The sequence below is a fragment of the Mauremys reevesii genome, linkage group 4 (genome assembly GCF_016161935.1).
Source record: "Mauremys reevesii isolate NIE-2019 linkage group 4, ASM1616193v1, whole genome shotgun sequence".
Lineage (NCBI taxonomy): Eukaryota > Metazoa > Chordata > Testudines > Geoemydidae > Mauremys > Mauremys reevesii.
The window spans coordinates 50,283,466-50,301,779 of record NC_052626.1 but is presented as its reverse complement, the minus strand read 5'-3'; the positions used below and the strand labels follow the sequence as shown (position 1 = coordinate 50,301,779).

Genomic DNA, 18,314 nt, shown 5'->3' with positions numbered 1-18,314 from the left:
AAAATATTAATAAGTAGCCAATATACATGACTCATCTTTAACTTCTGTATTTCTGATGTTCAATTTTAATATTCTTCTGTTAATTTTAGAGTGATTAGATAGTTTTAAAAATACAACCTATAAAGCACAACAGACTTTGCATTCATTTGAAATCCAAAGACAACATCCTTTCATTATGAATTTACCTGTTTTATACTCAAGGGAAAAATCAGCCCTAGCTTACTTTATACATTCAGTCTCTGCTAATCATAAAATTGCACTTCAGAGACAATCATTTAGCACAGGAAAACAAAGTGAATACTCTAATTAAAGTTAATGTAGATATGGATCCAAAATGGACATTGACTAGACATATTAAATAATTCAAATGACTGACAGTAAAGCAATAGTTTATAATATCTTACTCTGTTATAATCAGTCTGATTTGGATTAAAATCATATGGTAGACAAATTCATTAAACATAATGTCGCCATTACATTTATACTTGTTTCTCTCTGATTTACTATAGTCACAGTCCATTGGAGAATATTGGAACAGTTGTGCCCAGGCCGAAAAGCATCTCCATTTGGCTTGATAGCATGTTCTAGTAGACTCTTTTCTACTGTGGTTAAGGATCACCTGAATGGGGGCCAAACATGAGCATTCTATTTCCGACACCCACCAAAAACCAGGACATCAGATGAAATGAGCCTGAACTGGGGTGCTTGGTCTTCCCTCCATATTGGGTTAGGAGATCTGAGAACAGGCAAATGCTGACTGGTGGATGGGCATATATTATTAGAATCTCCATGAACCAGAACTACCTGGGTCAATAGGGAACAAGGAGAATGATGTTGGCTCTGTCGTGACTTATCCTCCCTATGTGGAAGCAGGGGAAGGGAAGGAAAGGCATATCTGAGGACGTTTGTCCAAGACATCAGCAGAGCACTGCCATGGGAGTCTCAACCCATGGCTGCTTTGGATCAATATAGGGGGAGATTTCTATTCATTTGGGATGCAAAGAGGTCCCACAGCAGAGTATCCCATTGTGACAACAGTGGTGGGAACAATCACCCTGGAGTTGATATGGTCCTTGCTTGGTCAATAGATTGAGTGGAGCCAAGCCTGCAGGCACTGTAAGTAGAGACATGTAGGCGCATGTGGCCTAACAGTGAAAGGCACTGTGCACTGTGGTTCATGGTCTACAAGTGATGTGTGAAATCAGGGTAGTCAGTGCATGAAATCTTTCTGAGAAATTTCTTTCTGAGAGGAGGAATTCTCTTGTAGAAATCTAGTCCAGCCTCGCCCCTATATAGTTGATTGACCTTGTAGGTAACAAAACAGATTTTTCTTTGTTTATGCAAAAACCTAGGGTTGTTAAAAGTTATATGAGAATCTTCGTTGCTGACCTGACCTCTTGACGAGATCGGCCTACCAGGAACTAGTTGTCCAGGTACGGGAATACCATATAGCCCTGGCATCTCATCTGGGCTACTACCTCAGAGAAAACTTTTGTAAATACTCTGGGTGCTGTAGCCACACCAAAGGGGAAGACTCAAAACTGGAAGTGTTCCTGGTTTACCACAGAATGTAGAAACTTCCTGGGTGATTGGCAAATGTCCACATGGAAAGATGTGTATTTTATGTGGAAAGCAGCAAACCCTTCCTGAAGGCAGGGGAATATACATGCCAAAATAATCATCCAGAACTTCAGTTTTCAAATAAAGATGTTGAATTGCCAAAGGACCAAGATGAGTCTCCACTCTCCATCGTTTTTTGGACATTAGGAAATACGAGGAGTAAAATTATCTCTCATAGTAATGAGGTGAGATGTGTTCTATGGCCCCTTGGTATAAGAGGCAGTCCACTCTCTGTTGAAGAATTACCTTGTGAGAGTGTTCCCCGAAGGGGGATCGGGAAAGGAGTTTGTGAGGTGAAAATGAGAGAAATTCTATGGACTATCTCTGGTAGATAATCTCCAGAACCCAATTGTTCATAGTGATCTTGTTCCAGTTGTGGGTAAAGAGTGCAAGATGGCCCCAAAAGTAACAGGGGATGAGGTGGTTGGGATCAGTGGTGGTACACGGGTCTCAACCAATATGTCAAAAGTGTCTCTTCATTGGTGGTTGAGAATGAGTAGAGGCTGTGGCAGTAGCAAAGGCCAAGAAGAAGGCCTCTGAATCTTCTGATGTTTGCAGGGTGTCTTGGCTTGGCTTTGTGCTGGTAAAAAGGTGCATGAGAAGAGGGTGGCCTCAGTCTATAGGGCTGCCGCTAGTGTTTCCTCCTGAGAGATCGAAGTATACATCACCAGGGAACACAAAGTCAGTCTTGAGGCTTTTAATGAGTATCATCAGGGAATCATCTGTTTTCTCATCAAAGAGATTTGACTCACCATAAGGGAGGTCCTGGATGGTTTTTTGGAGCTACCTAGGAAACCCTGATGATTGCAGCCAGGAGTCCCTCCTCGTGACAAGATCAGTGTCCAAACTTCTGGAATCCATACCCGCCACATTAAGCGTATGTCTGCCACATCCATGTCTGCCACATCTACAGGGCTGCCTTTGCCAACAGCATCCTCTCATCTAGAGGAGAGTGAAACTGGGTCCTGTTTTCTGTGGGAAGCTTGTCTGTGAAGTCCGCAAGCCTGGAATAGGTATTAAAATCATATTTCGCTAACAATACTTGGTAGTTAGCGACACGAAATTACAGGCCTGCAGAGAAGACCACCTTCCTCCACAGGAAGTCCAGTCTTAGAGCCAGTCTTTATCTGCCACGGTAGCCTTCTGATAGTGTGATCTAGCCCTTTCAGCAGCTGCCTGTACAACCAGTGAGTTTGGGACAAGAGGGGAGAATAATTCATCCCCTTTTGCAGAAACAAAATAGCATCTCTTGGCCTTTTTCAGTGTGGGGCACAGGATGCTGGAGTATGCCATACAGCTCTAGCCCATTCTAGTATGGCCTCATTGATGGGTAACACCACCTTACTTAGTCCCGGTGGCTGCAAGGGGTCCAAGAGCTGGTGTTGAGGGTTCTGGACCTCCTCTAATAGGATCTGTAGGCCACTCTTTGTAACAGCTTCTGGTACTGGTGATGGTCACCTAGCAGAGAAGGTGAAGGAGTGACCATTTCATCTGGAGATGATGAAGAGGCAGCTGTCATAACTGTCTGTACCTGTGGATTGAGAGCCACCTCTTTCTCCTCATACACCAACAGAACTGGTGGGTGAGAAGGAGAGGAGCAGTACAACTTCTGAGAGGGGCCAAGATGCCTGCCATAAAAATCCCATGGACTCCAATGAGGCCCAAAAGAGAGATCAACTGGTTGCAGGGACCCCCTGGAAATCAGTATGGTGGTGGATTGGCAAGCATAACCCCTCAACTGTCTAATGGGGCTTAATTGCCTCTGCAGCGATTCTGGTGCAGCGATCTCCTCTGATTCATCTGAGTCCGAGAACTGTTCTGTTGGCAGTGACTCAGTCATCACTGTGGCACTCCTGCTGGGTGGTTGGAGGTGAGAAGGCTCCTGGAACAGTGATGTAGGCTCCTCCTCTGGAATAAGGAAAAACCTTAGGAGGGGTGGGCTGGAAGGAAGTGGAAACTGCAGATAAGGAAGAAATATATCCTCCAGTGTTATATAAGTCTTGGTATGTCCTGGTGTCTGAGGAGTTCCCGCAGTTAATTCTGATGGATCCAAGCATCAGGCAGTAACCGGACAGTCTTTAGATGAATGAGGTGGTACAGATAATGGGTATGGATTGGCACTCATAGACAGAAGTGGTGAATATCTATCCTTATGCTTCAATACCAAAGTGACAGACAGAACTGGCAGATCTTTCTTTTTATGTATTCCTCGGCAGTGGGAGACTTCACTGGAGCCGGGTTCTTAGGTTCCGCTTGTAACATCTCACCCAACCTGGACCGGACTGGGGAGGAAACATGTTTTTTATGGACAATCCTCAATGGCTATCTGTCTTTGTGCTCATGAGAGTGCCCTCTACTCTCATGGAAAGCCCTGTGAGAAGAATACTTGGGCTTAGATGTTGATGGCTCCACTCTAAGGCAGGTGGCTTGGAGGGCTACAGCTAGGCAGTTGAGGACAATGCACAGTGGGGTCTCTCTGGTCTGGATAAGTGACTAGCCTCAAAGTCTTCTCCATCAGGTGCTTCCGTAGATGAAGGAACAAGCAATAGATACTGCACTTTTCAGAGATATGCGCCTCATCCAGACAGTACAAGCTGCATTGATGTTTGTCACTGATGGAGAAGGATTGAGGGCAGGAGACACAATTATTGAATCCCGGGACTCTGGGCGTCATCTCAGAGCTGGGAGGAGGGGTTCCCCAACGAGGAAGAAATACTCTAACTTTTAAATGACTAATCTAAGAATATAACTATTTACAAATGCTTTCTATAAAGGTTATACTACGAAGTGAAGGAGAACACAACTACAATTCAGGCCATGCAGAAGTAAGAAGGAACTGGTGAGGCACTGACGTGCACTGACACTTAGAATCTTTGTCAGAAGCACAAGGAGAGCTACTGTGCATGTGTGTTCCAACAGACACTGCTTTGAAGAACTTCCAGACCCGGGCACATGGTGTGCATGTATACCCAGTGGAAGGAATACACATAGGGACTTCTCGGTGGCTGCAAGGGGTCCAAGAGCTGGTGTTGAGGGTTCTGGACCTCCTCTAATAGGATCTGTAGGCCACTCTTTGTAACAGCTTCTGGTACTGGTGATGGTCACCTAGCAGAGAAGGTGAAGGAGTGACCATTTCATCTGGAGATGATGAAGAGGCAGCTGTCATAACTGTCTGTACCTGTGGATTGAGAGCCACCTCTTTCTCCTCATACACCAACAGAACTGGTGGGTGAGAAGGAGAGGAGCAGTACAACTTCTGAGAGGGGCCAAGATGCCTGCCATAAAAATCCCATGGACTCCAATGAGGCCCAAAAGAGAGATCAACTGGTTGCAGGGACCCCCTGGAAATCAGTATGGTGGTGGATTGGCAAGCATAACCCCTCAACTGTCTAATGGGGCTTAATTGCCTCTGCAGCGATTCTGGTGCAGCGATCTCCTCTGATTCATCTGAGTCCGAGAACTGTTCTGTTGGCAGTGACTCAGTCATCACTGTGGCACTCCTGCTGGGTGGTTGGAGGTGAGAAGGCTCCTGGAACAGTGATGTAGGCTCCTCCTCTGGAATAAGGAAAAACCTTAGGAGGGGTGGGCTGGAAGGAAGTGGAAACTGCAGATAAGGAAGAAATATATCCTCCAGTGTTATATAAGTCTTGGTATGTCCTGGTGTCTGAGGAGTTCCCGCAGTTAGTGAGGACTGGCTTGTCTCCTAAGGTCTGTGAGAGTGAGGGATTGTCCTTCAGGATAGGTTGTAAATAGACTCATAGACTTTAAGGTCAGAAGGGAACATCATGATCTTCTAGTCTGACCTCATGCACAACACAGGCCACAGAATCTCACCCATTCCCTCCTGTAACAAACCCCTAACTTATGTCTGATCTGTTGAAGTCCTCAACTTGTGGTTTAAAGACTTCAAGGTGCAGAGAATCCTCCAGCAAGTGACCCGTGCCCCATGCTGCAGACAAAGGTGAAAACCCCCCAGGGCCTCTGCCAATATACCCTGGAGGAAAATTCCTTATCGACCCCAAATATGGTGATCAGCTAAATCCTGAGCATGTGGGCAAGACTCACCAGCCAGATACACAAGGAAGAATTATCTGTAGTACTCAGATCCCACCCTATCTAGTGTCCCATCATAGGCCATTGGGCATATTTACCGCTAATAGTCAAAGATAAATTAATTGCCAAAATAAGGCTATCATACCATCCCTTCCATAAATTTATCAAGCTTAGTCTTGAAGCCAGATATGTCTTTTGCCTCCACTGCTCCCTTTGGAAGGCTGTTCCAGAACATCACTCCTCTGATGATTAGAAACTGTCATCTAATTTTAAGTCTAAACTTCCTGATGGCCAGTTTATATCCATTTGTTTGTGTCCACATTGGTACTGAGCTTAAATAATTCCTTTCCCTCTCTGGTATTTATCCCTCTGATATATTTAGAGAGAGCAATCATATCTCCCCTTAGACTTCTTTTGGGTCACTACAAAAAGTAATTTTCCCTCTGTTGATATTCACACCTTCTTGTCAACTGTTGGAAATGGGTCACATCCACAGTAACTGAATTGGCCTCATTAGCACGAACCCCCCACTTGGTAAGGCAACTCTCATCTTTTCAGGTACTGTATATTTATACCTGCCTACTGTATTTTCCACTCCATGCATCTGGATCAAGTGGGTTATAGCCCACGAAACCTTATGCCCAAATAAATTTGTTAGTCTCTAAGATGCCACAAGGACTCCTCATTATTTTCACATAAGGACTGTCACTCAAAGAAAAACTATGCTGTCTATGGTTTCAGAGGGGTAGCCATGTTAGCCTGTATCAGCAAAAACAACGAGGAGTCCTTGTGGCACCTTAGAGACTAACACATTTATTTAGGTATAAGCTTTCATGGGCTAGCTTATGCCCAAATAAATTTGTTAGTCTCTAAGGTGCCACAAGGACTCCTCATTGTTTATGCTATGAACTCATGAATTATCTGGATATTTATTGTTTTTACACATGGATGTGTAGATTACACATCAACATTAGTCTTGGACTCTAAAGCCTCAGTTCAGGAAAGCACTTAAGCACATGATTAAGTCACACTGAAGTCAACGGGATGTAATCATTTCTTCCAGTGCTCTCCTGAATAGAGATGCTTTCCTGTATCATGGTTCCAGGCCAGGACACATTAAGGCACAGTCAACCTAGGCACGTGCCCAAAACCCAACCTGACTGGCACTGCAATCCTGTGCACCAGATTGCAATGCTACTCACTGAGATTTGCATGCCCCTTTCTCCCTGTCATGATGGAGGGGCGAGCAGTGGGGCAGCTAGAGTGGCTTCTCCTCTCTGCTGCCTTGGGGCCAGCTACTGCTCCAGTACCTGAACCAGACCAACCAGAGCTTCACCACCATCATCCATGTGTTGGAAAAGAATAGCAGTGAGTGCCTACACAGGGTAGACGACAAGGACCGTAGGGAGCCCTGTGGAGGGTAGACATGAGGGAGTTAATAGGGCAGTGTCCATGCAGCAGGAGCCAGTCACTGACTGAGATGGATAGGAGAGGGCTAGCTAAGTAACATCCATATATGTTTGCTGAGGGCCCAGTGATGAGTTAATCCAGTCCTGGTCCCAGGTCTCCAATTCTTTGCACAGGACTATGAGACCCAGAGGGACACAAACATGACTGTATACCACTGTGCTCTCCCAATTCCTGACTCAGCTGGGATCCAGTATAATAATTTAGGTTAGATAAGACTGAGGAAATTCAGAGGGACCTACCAATGCTAAGTGAATGGGCAACATGGTAGCAAATAAAATGCACAGTTGACTAAAGGAAAATAATGTAAATTTGAACTATTCATACTTATTTGAACGATATGGCTAGGTTCCTAATTAACTGTAATAATTCAGGAAAAAATAAAACCTGTGAATCATTGTGCACAGCTCAATGTAAATCTGTGCTCAATGAGTAGTGGTGGTCAAGATAACAAAATGCTGAGGCTGAAATCCTGGCTCCACTGAAGTCCATGGGAATTTTGCCCATTGACTTCAATGGGACCAGGATTTCATGCAGGATATATTAACAGATAAGATCGAAAAAATACTGAAAACATGATAATGCCATTGTAACAGGGTGGTACTCACCCCTGCGGCGCCTCCTACTGGTTACTCCGGGAATTAGCTCTTCTTCCAGTCCGGAGCGCCCCCTGCAGGCTGGTGATCCACCTGTTTTGCTCTCGGCCCCGTGTCCCTCCCTGGACCCGGTGCCCTTTAACTATAACTGGGTCTCCTCCCCCCAGGGGAGCCCCCACCCTACTATCCCCGCTTTGCCTCAGTAGTGGCCACTGACAGTCATGGTCTAGCTCCACACCCTGGGGCAGACTGCAGCATCGGCTCACTCATCACAGGCAAAAGGGGGTTTGGACCTGCTGCTTTACCTACTCCTGGGTTGTCCTTTGCAACCCCCAGTACCTCTTGCCCTTTCCTAGGCCGCAGCCTGGGGCTTTCCAGGCTGGAGCTTCCCTAGCTCCTCAGCCCTTCCCCAGCCCTGCTTCACCATAGGTACCTTTTCAACCTCTAAGCAGCCAGGCCCATCTCCCTCTGGAAACAGAAAGAGAGACTGACTGCTCCTGGCTTCCCCGCCTTCTTATAAGCCCTGTTCAGTTTGGGGCGTGGCCTCCAGCTGCAGCCACTTCCTCAATCAGCCCAGCCAAAAAGCCCCTTCCCAGGGCTGTTTTAAAGCCCCGAAGGGCAGGAGCGGGTAGCCACCCCGCTACAGCCATTATATAAATCAGTAGTGTGTCCTCACTTGGAACGCTGTGTTTAGTTCTGGGCATCCTACTTGAAAAGAAGATACAATAGAAAAAGAAGAAATTCAGAGATGGGAAACAAATTTCTGGAGGCATGGGAGAGACTTCAGTATGAGGAGAGGTTGAAAACATTGGAATGGTTTATAGTTTAGGGAGGAAATGAGTAAGAGGAAACACAATAAATGTGTGCAAAATAAAGTGCAGTACAGAGATATTAGAGCAAGTGCTTCTATTTACCTTCTCTCATAACACAAGTACAGTACAAGAGGAAAGACAATGAAATTAAAATGCAGTGCACTTAACACTGATAAAAGGAAATACTTTTTAAAAATACAACTTATGAGTAATATAACTCACTGCAACAAAATATCACTGAGGTTAAGAGCTTGGTAGAATTCAAATATGGATACAAATGTTGTAAAAATAAATGTGCCTTCCTCTGAATCATATATGGATGGATATATCCTGTGAAATACAAGGAAATACCCTGTTAAAGACAGCATAGTAAGGCATAACACAGAATCTACCACAACTGTTTGGTCCACTTCATCAAGGAATAAAAGGAATATGAAACTGGGTCAGAGTGTTGTGCGCAGGAGTGGCCCTAGTCATTTTGCTGGGTAGGTCAGAAAAGATTTTCAGAGACCACCACCTCCCATCCACCCTGCCTGCTGCCTCCACAAGAAGCCAAGCAAATAAAAACCAGCCAATCAACTGGCCAATCAGACAGTGGAGAGAAAGCGAAAGCTGAGCAATACAGTGGTATGGCACCTCCTGGAACTTGGTGTCCAGGGTGACCCCCACCCTGGTCACCAACCCCTAGAACCAGTCCTGGTTGGGATCAGTTGCAGCTGGTGGAGGTGAAAGGAAAGGTCAGTAATGGAGTGTAAGGCAACAGAGGGTTTTTCAGGAGTCTGGTGGGACATAGGCGAATCCTATGCATGCTGCACAGTCTGTGATTTCATAACCAAGGAAGCACTAGACTATTTCAGCTTCAGTCACAACCAAAAAATCAGGAGGAAAAGAGAAGATTTAACTAAATTTCTCTGAGCCTCAAAAAAGAAATGACGGATTCATTTTTAGGGATGACCAAATGTTTTGGCTGGTTTCTTATTTTAACTAAACCAATTAGCCCATCCATAAAAATAACTGTGATATTATTGCTAATACCTTGCCATTATTTAAAATGCATTTCATCAGAGGTCCTCAAAGACAGAAGCCACATACGATGCAACGTATCCACATCTATGTTTTATATAATGCGGGGGCGGGAGAAGGGAAAAAGGCTAAATATCTCATTTGAAAGTCTAATAGAGGGAACACAAAATGCATTTGTCATTTCACAAAAATGTGTTTGTATTCATATGGACCTTTGTTTTCTGTGATGAATTCTTTTTGCATTATGAGATAAGCACTTGATGTGGATTCAACATGCTAATCCGAAGATACTGCCACAGTTAAAGGGCAAATATGTAATGAAATATCCATTAAAAAAAATAGAGGACAGCATGTACCATGAGCTCTAAGTTTGGCTCAGGACTTCAAAGCCTTCCCCTCAAATGAGATAGGGTCAATTAAAGAGTAGGCTGCTGAAGTACAGTACTTGAATAATCTATTGGGCTGTTTCTGAAAGGGATTTGTTATAGTAGATCAAAATGATCATACACAAAACACTTCAAAACAGAGGGACTCTGATGTATATCATACTAGACAGAAGGCAAAAAAATAAAATAAAAAAAAAACAATGAAAAAATGAAAGATGGTGTGCTTAAGCCTGGCAAAAAATAAGATGTGGTTTAAGCAAACCTTGGGTGCAGCAGACAGTTTGTCTACTGCATAATCAGAAATAAAAATACAGAGCTAATTACAGCTACTTTGGAAATAGACAGACATTATTTTAAACACTAATTGAAATGGAACTCACGCTTCAACTCTACCATCCTTCTCTGAATCTGCTGTAAAATATATTGCCAAAATCATATCATATATGTATATATACTCGTTCTTCCTCTGTCCATATAGAAATCAAAGATAACAGTTATCAGTGTTACACTGATGTAACTTTAAAAATGTCTACTTTGCTGAAACATTAATCTTAAAAATATGAATTGATTAATTTTATTATTGAGTACCCTATTAACTCCAGACCATTCAGATGCTGCTTGATACACTTTGAGTACAGCAAAAATCCAGCAACATAAAAACAGACAAAATATTTCAAAATTTGATTACTTCATTCCTAAAACATAAAAAAGATAGCCTTCCATCCTCTTTTACAAAGTGATCTGTAAGTGGTTATAATTGAAAAGTAGTGTTTTAAGAGGTTTTGTTTGGTTGGTTGGTTGTTTGTTTTTAATGCATGGAAATGAGCTAAAGGAGAATGAAATCTACAACATAAGGCAGTTCAAGCATCTGTCAGCTTGAACAACAACAACGAAACCCCCCAAAAGTGGGTAGCACTGACACCTACCAGAATAAGGCTCAATATTTTTCAAACAAATCTACATTAATATGGCAAATAAAAGCATAATTAAAAGTATACCATGCATATTTTTCAAAATATCAAAACATTAACCTCCCACCAACAGGAATACTTTACTCTCTAAGCAACCACACCATCTTCTGGTTGACTCCTCTATTCTAGAGATGGCTGCTGCAATCACTACGGGATGGGATCTAGACACATCTACAACTTCCTTTAGTACCGGGAGGAACAGCTCATACTGTTTTGTATCAAAATCTTAAGGTCTGGTATGACCAAGGAAGACAGATAGCTAAATTATTAACCCATTGCATACCCCAGATCACCATGTTTTATCAATTCCAAAAGAAGGACAAACCAATGACTACCACCTATCCTGGATGTTCATGTCAAGGAACACTGAAGCTGAAAAAACAACTACTTTCTTAACTACTTGCACTAAAAATGGAAGACTAGTGACAGGGAAATAATAGACAAGCACACAGCAAAGTGTTTTGTTTGTTTTTGTTTATGAAGTGAGGAGGGAATGATCCTCTACATGTGTGAAGATGGTCCGCACTCTTCCTTAACAAAATGAATCACCAATAAGTCTGTTAGCTATGGCCCCACAACCACCTCACTGATTTAAAGAAGTTAAGATGGACAGGAGACAGAAATGCAGTTAAGTTTCAGTAAACCCAAGAAATCACTGACATCTCTGTACCCAGCCAGAGACAGTCAGTCTGTCAGGATTCCAAGGCTCATAGACATTCACATTCATACTCATACACATTCAAAGGAAAACTTGCCTGGAGGCAGTCTATCTTTCCCACAGATAACACAGCAAACTCCTTCTGATGATCAACGGAAAGAACTACTAATGGGGAGAAGCAGTCTGGTTAATCAGACTATGTTAGCCAAAAAAGTTTAGGTGGGTGGGTAGTTCTTGACACAGTCGTGGGTGAGGACAAATAAAGTGTCTACCTCCAACCCAGCTTCTCTGTTCATGCACATGAAATCCTTGTATAAAAGACTGGAAACCAGCAATCTCCCCAACACTACTTCAATCTACAACCAACATACTCCAATTCCTGTGTATCACTGCTAACCAACAGCTGTCTCCAGGCATAGAAGACAACCAGTATACAGCAAAGGACCAAGGAACTAAGAATCCTCTCAATGACCAATAGCTGTTGATGAATTGATATGGCTACCTTGCTGGTAGGGTAGTCCAAATACAGTATTCATTTTGAGTTTAAACTGATTTTTACCAAAAAATTCCTGGGTTTTACGAAAAGCATTATTCTTTTTTTCTGATTATCACCCTATTTTTGTATCATTCAAATGTAAAAAAATAACTTGTTTTATTAGGAAAATACAATTTATTGCATGATACATATGTATTATGATAATACATTAGTCTGTGAGTATATGTAAAGCTGCCTGTTGAAGTAAGACTATGTATTAGTCTAGAAGATCCACAAAATAAAACACGCAAGCGAGCTCTGAAGTGCATGCACATCTGAACGTACTGATGAATCTCACACCCAGATGAATCTCACACCCACCATGTACACATTTCAAGCTGTTGGCAGATAACGGTTTAAAGATTTGACACACTAAAATGGGACGAAAACAAAAATCAGTATCAGAATACGTTTCAGAACACAAGGAAGTATTCGAAAGTTTTAAAAAAAGAAAAAAACAGGAGAAAAAGATGAAGCTGAGTGTATACACTGCAAATGGTGTGGCCCAATTATTAAATGTAAATATTTACTGGCTAAGAGTTCTAAGTCTACAACAATAAGCTGTTTATTCAAATGAAAAGTTTTATCTGGGGATTAGAGATATATTGTTTTCTTAAACTCAGAGGTGGTGGTGTGTTTTGAGTTCTGTTTTAGTTCAGCAGCAAACCACACTGATGAACCAAATTCAAATCATTAATACTTTTCCCCTTTGTCTGTCCATCCACCAAAATAAATCCCGATATTTACCTAGAAAATTATTAATTGTTTTTTACACTGATTTTCACCTGTTTTTGGTGTGGTAATAAATACTGATAAATTCCCAGGAAAAATTAAATAAAATAAAAACTGAAAACAAAGGGCCCTAAGTATAGGTCAGGACACTGCCGAGAGCCATAGAATTCATTATTCTCCATGGGCAGCCATAGCGGCTAATTTGCAGGAGTACAGTAGCAGGCTGTATAACACCCAATAGGGTAGATTCTGAGCACTCTACGCAGAGCATATCTAAAAACAAGGTAAGCAATATGGCCAGTCCTGAGGGAATTCTCCTCAATGTTCCAAGTCATCCTTGTATCTCAGATGCTTTTAAAAAGTTAGAATTGACTGGTTAGTGCACAAAGAATGCTTTGTGGAGTGTTCCTTTAAAGAGCAAATACCGTAAATAGTTGTAGATAGTAATTAGATAGAAGATCACTGCTGCTTTTTTTTTTTTGGTTAAGGTAAAAAGAAAGATCTTATCAGACTCAATTTCTCACCTGCCTCAGGCAGTCATAATTAGATATAAGCAAATTTAATGGAGCCTGTGTGAATCAGCAGTACATTATAATTTAAACATATTTTCAGGACAAAGATAAAAGCTTTTTAATGCAATATTGCAAAGCCCAGGTGATTTATCAATAGGCATTGAAAATTAGGATTTTCATGTTGCAATAATCTTACAATGGTATGTAGCTCAACATATTTGAGAGTGTAATAATGAAAAGACAGGTATACTATAATGTGCAATATATATTTATTTACATAAGATGATATATGTGCATAATTGACAAACATTCTGTATTTATTTTGGGATAGAACAAGAAACTCTTTCAGTAACATTAAAAAAAATATCCTCAAAGTAAGTTATCAACAAATTTTGCAAGCAGCAAAGAATCCTGTGGCACCTTATAGACTAACAGACGTTTTGCAGCATGAGCTTTCATGGGTGAATACCCACTTCGTCTTGCATCCAACGAAGTGGGTATTCACCCACGAAAGCTCATGCTGCAAAATGTCTGTTAGTCTATAAGGTGCCACAGGATTCTTTGCTGCTTTTACAGATCCAGACTAACACGGCTACCACTCTGATACTTGAAATTTTGTAAGTAAATTCTTAGAGTTGCTGTAGGACTTAGATGGATAAAGTGACAGTTTGCGTGGGACAAGTGCTAATATAAAGCAGTGTAAAATTTATAACAAGAAAGAATTTTGCAAATGTGTGCTTAATTAGACATAGCACAGCCATCCAGGAAATAATATTTTCTGACCAATTACATTTTCTTTTATGGCCTTTTTCATTTTTTGGGGGTTGGAATTGAACTATGACTTAGTTACTTCTCTCCCCTGTTTATCCTTGAATATAACTTGGAATTTTGATTCCCCAGTTTGTCTACAATAAACTGAATCTTTTCATTATTTTATGTGTTAATATAAATTCCCACCTTGCATTTATAAAGTTGGTGCAAACAACTGCTTTACAAAGTAACTTAATGCAAAGTAACTTAGTGATGCAGCTGCTTTACCACTACCTTGGATTATTTTGTCAAGATTACCGAATAATTATTTGATTACTTCTTATCCAATATGTTTATAGAACTCAGAATATTTCACTAACATGGTAAATATCTGAAATTTTACATAAAGCTGAATTAAGGCAACAAGAACTTTATTGACTAAGTCTGTGCATTGAACAGGTTTCCAAGTCCCAGTCTTTTGGTCAACATAGAACACTGTAATCCACACATTCATGATATCTAAGCTTGATAACTGCAGCTCAGATTTAGGAATCAAACCACATATACTAAGAAAGCTCAAATTAGTACAAATCAAAGTAGCCTTTCTGCTTAGCACACACAACACTAATACATCCTCTGTCTGTATTGGCTCCCCATTTAATAAAGTTCACAATATTTACAGCTTTTTATAAGTGATCATGAACTTCCATGAATATCTATACTCCCTTAGAACTGTGGAAGAGTTGACCCAAATGGGGAGGATTGTGATTGCAGGAGACAGAGCTTTCACAAGACACTGGACCAGACTATGGAGCTCATTTCTGCAAGGGATAAGACCTGACCACTATCAAAACTAAATACCCAATTCCATACTCCAATTTAGCTTTCCTCCAATAAGTGTTTTCTACATGTAGGCATATCTCATCAGATCAGTTCTCAACCACTGTAGGGGCCTCGGGCATTGGTATACCTCGGTCTCTCATATTCTCTGGCACATAATAGTTTAGTTCCAGAGGGCTGTAATACTTTGGTCTAATCCAGGTTATTAGGTTCATTACAGGGGTAACTCGGTGTGGTTTAGTGGCCTATGTTGTGCAGGAGGTCAGACTAGATGTACTGGGGTCCCTTCTGGCCTTAAACTGTATGGCCATGTCTACACTACAGGCGGTACAGTGTCACGGCTACTGTACAGCAGTTATGGCACTGTAGCGCTGTAGCGTAGACGTTTCCTACAGAGACAGATTTTTTTTTTGTCTCTAAGAACTCCAATTCCCCAAGCAACAGAACCTAGTTCAACAAAAGCATACATCTGTCAACCAAGCTACTATATGGGGGTGGGGGAGAGAGAGAGAGAGGGGAAGAAGGGTTAGGTCAGCACAGCTACAGTGCTCAGGGATCTTTCGCATCCCTGAGTGCCGTAGCTATCTCAACCTAACTTTTAAGTGTAGACCAGGCCTATGATTTATTTAAGTTATTAACACAGACACACACAACACACCCACAAACAAAACCCTAATGAACTAATCAAGTTAATAATGCAAAGGAAAAGGTAAGATATTGTCATTTATATTTTAAATATTTAGAAAACGTGATGGAGGGTCAGACAGAGAGATAGAAACACATAAAGACCAAAATAACAAACCCTGATTTCACCAATATCTTGTGGAAGGAAGGGAGATGGTATTGGAGATGAGGGATTTTTGTTACATTTCAAATATTTGATGCAGCTTTTACTCATGAAATAGTAAGGAAATAAAAATGGTAGCACCTTATCTTTTCCAGAATTAGAATGCAAGAAAAAAATGTTTTTTAAAAAGGTTACATACTTGGAGTTCCCCTCAATGAGAATTCCCCATCATACAATAACTTTGCCTACAAATAAAAATCTCATTTTTTCCAAAATGTACTGCAAAGTTTCAGAATGCAAATTGACATTACTAATAATTACCTACTCTTTTAGCTTTAAACTGACTCATAAGAGCTTGACATGAGTAAATGATTAGAGTTCAGAAAGGCTTGTTTAAAAATGTCAAGAGAATTCTGCTCCTCGTAAAGAAAGATTCTACTTTCCCTCTTACAAGCTACATATGCAAATTTTTGTGCTTATTTTCACACTTCTCTGTTGCTGAAATAATCATAAGAACCAAACAATACACGAAATCATCTACTCAAGAATAACTGGCACTGCCGATATTTTTGCAATAGTAGTTCAAGCAAAGTTGACATGTTAAGTGATTCTCTATTGACATTAACCTATCAGGCACAATTTTCCAGTGTATAATGGTGATGCCAGCTAAAATTGCAGTCTTGGGGTTATGACTAGAATAAGGCTGATGATGCTGGTGGAATGTCTACTCCTCTTCCAACCTTCCTTCCTTCCTTCCCTCTCCCCTCCCCAACCACTCTTCCTGCTGTGGAAAAAGAAACACTGCTAGAAGCAGAACAAAGCAGAAGGGGGTAAAATGCACCTGGGTGCAGAGGAAGAAAGACATCTGCATCCACAAGGTAGCAGCAATGGCAGCCCCTCGTAGTCATGGAAGAGACATTAAACATCACCACCACCACTAACACTGTTGAGTCCCTAATGCTCCAGACATACAGGCATCTATTTTACAAAACACAAATCTTATGAATGACCAGTTCTACATTTCACCTGATGAGGGGCGAGGGGAACACAAAGACAAAGGAGTAGATAAAGAACAAATCAATGTTGCTTCCTGCTTCAATGCCTTCTATGCACTGAAAAATGCTTTGGAGTGGTTTTAAGGACAAGAAGTGCAACTTATGCATTTTACTCAGAGTAACTGTCAGATATTCAATTTTATGAACACTTTGATTCGATGACCTTCCCATCTGCACAATAGGGGCTCTTGGGACACAACACTGTAATAAGCTATTTGGAAAGGGGGGCAGAATTAACATTGGCAGCAGTGTAACACTCCATCAAGTATGAAAATATGACATTTATAGTAACTGCACAGATTTTATACAGTTTGATGTATTTTCCTGTATCAGAAAAGAGTCACATATAAAATATATTTTAAGCTTCATTCGTCTTGCTCTCCAATAGAATGTCACAAATTTAGGGGTTACATGATGGATCTTCTATGTAAAGTTGACAATGAAATAATTTCTGAACAAAAGTAATGGACCAAATCCTGCTCTGGTCAGCTCAGCAAGGGAAAGCAGAGATGAGATTCTCCTGCTCTAGGAAGTCTGTCAACCGAGGCACGATTCCTCACAACAGACTGGCAGAGTGCACTCTGCAGATTCTGACTAGGTGGTATGATCCAGATTCTGCTTTTCACTATCACTCAAATATTCCTTTTAACCCAAGGAGTGTAAAAAGGGCATGTCATGAATAGTTAGTAAAGGGTTAAAGCATAGTACCTGGTGGGCACCTGACTGGAGGACCAATCAGGGAAGAGATTTTGAAACTCCTAGGAGGGAACTTTTTCTCTCTGTTTGGGGGGGTTTTGTCTTTGGCCGTTTGGAGTTCAAGAGACCAGACGAGTTAATCAAGTCCCTACAAGTTCCACCTTTCTGAACTAATTTCTTCTAGTCAAGATAGTGAGTATTAGAAAGATACTTTGTGTCCTTATCTAATAATCCTATGTTTGCAATTCTGTGTGTTTGTTATTGATTATTCTTAATTCTACTTGTACTGGTTGTACTGAGAAAGAGAGAGGATTCTCTCCAGAACTTAGCAAGGTTATACCCTATGAGTGCCCAGCTTGGATTCATAGAGATTCTGTATTTTCTTTTGTTCTCTTAATAAATTCTTTCCTTTTCTTTGGACTTGGTTAATTCCTTCCCTTGGGGAAATTCAGGGGAAGGGGAGGGGGAAGTGGGCTGCTTCCCTGTGTGTAGAGATTCAAGGCGTTTGAATCCAGGCACCTGTCTCTGGAGCAGGCTGGAGAGAGGGAAGAGGGGGGAGGGGGAAGGTTCCTCCTCTGTGTATTGATCTGTGTTCCCAAGGGGGGAACAGGGGTGTCCCGGCCCACGGAATTGACCGGGTGGTGGCAGCCGAAGGGGAGACCTACCCTAGGATTTTGGGGTGGGGGGAAGACATGCTGGTCCTCACTTTGAAACCCCCCAGTTTCAAGTGAGGGTTCAGACCAGGACATGGTGGCAGCGGAGTTTCGAACCCATTGTTACAAGGAGTTTTTTTTTTTCTCAGCTGGGCTACGCTGAAGGGA

General features: G+C 41.6%; 1 protein-coding gene across 11 annotated transcripts in view; it reads right to left on the bottom strand.

The window, feature by feature from the left end:
- PRKD1 (protein kinase D1) overlaps window positions 1-18,314 on the bottom strand; it is a 307,098-nt gene that overhangs the window by 90,487 nt on the left and 198,297 nt on the right. The window contains exon 1 of one of the 11 annotated variants that reach the window (XM_039537720.1): window positions 7,749-7,770. The exons of the other annotated variants lie outside the window; for them this stretch is intronic. The gene's annotated coding sequence lies outside the window, so the exon portion shown is untranslated. Of the gene's footprint in view, window positions 1-7,748; window positions 7,771-18,314 lie in introns of those variants that run through there. 11 annotated transcript variants of the gene reach the window in all.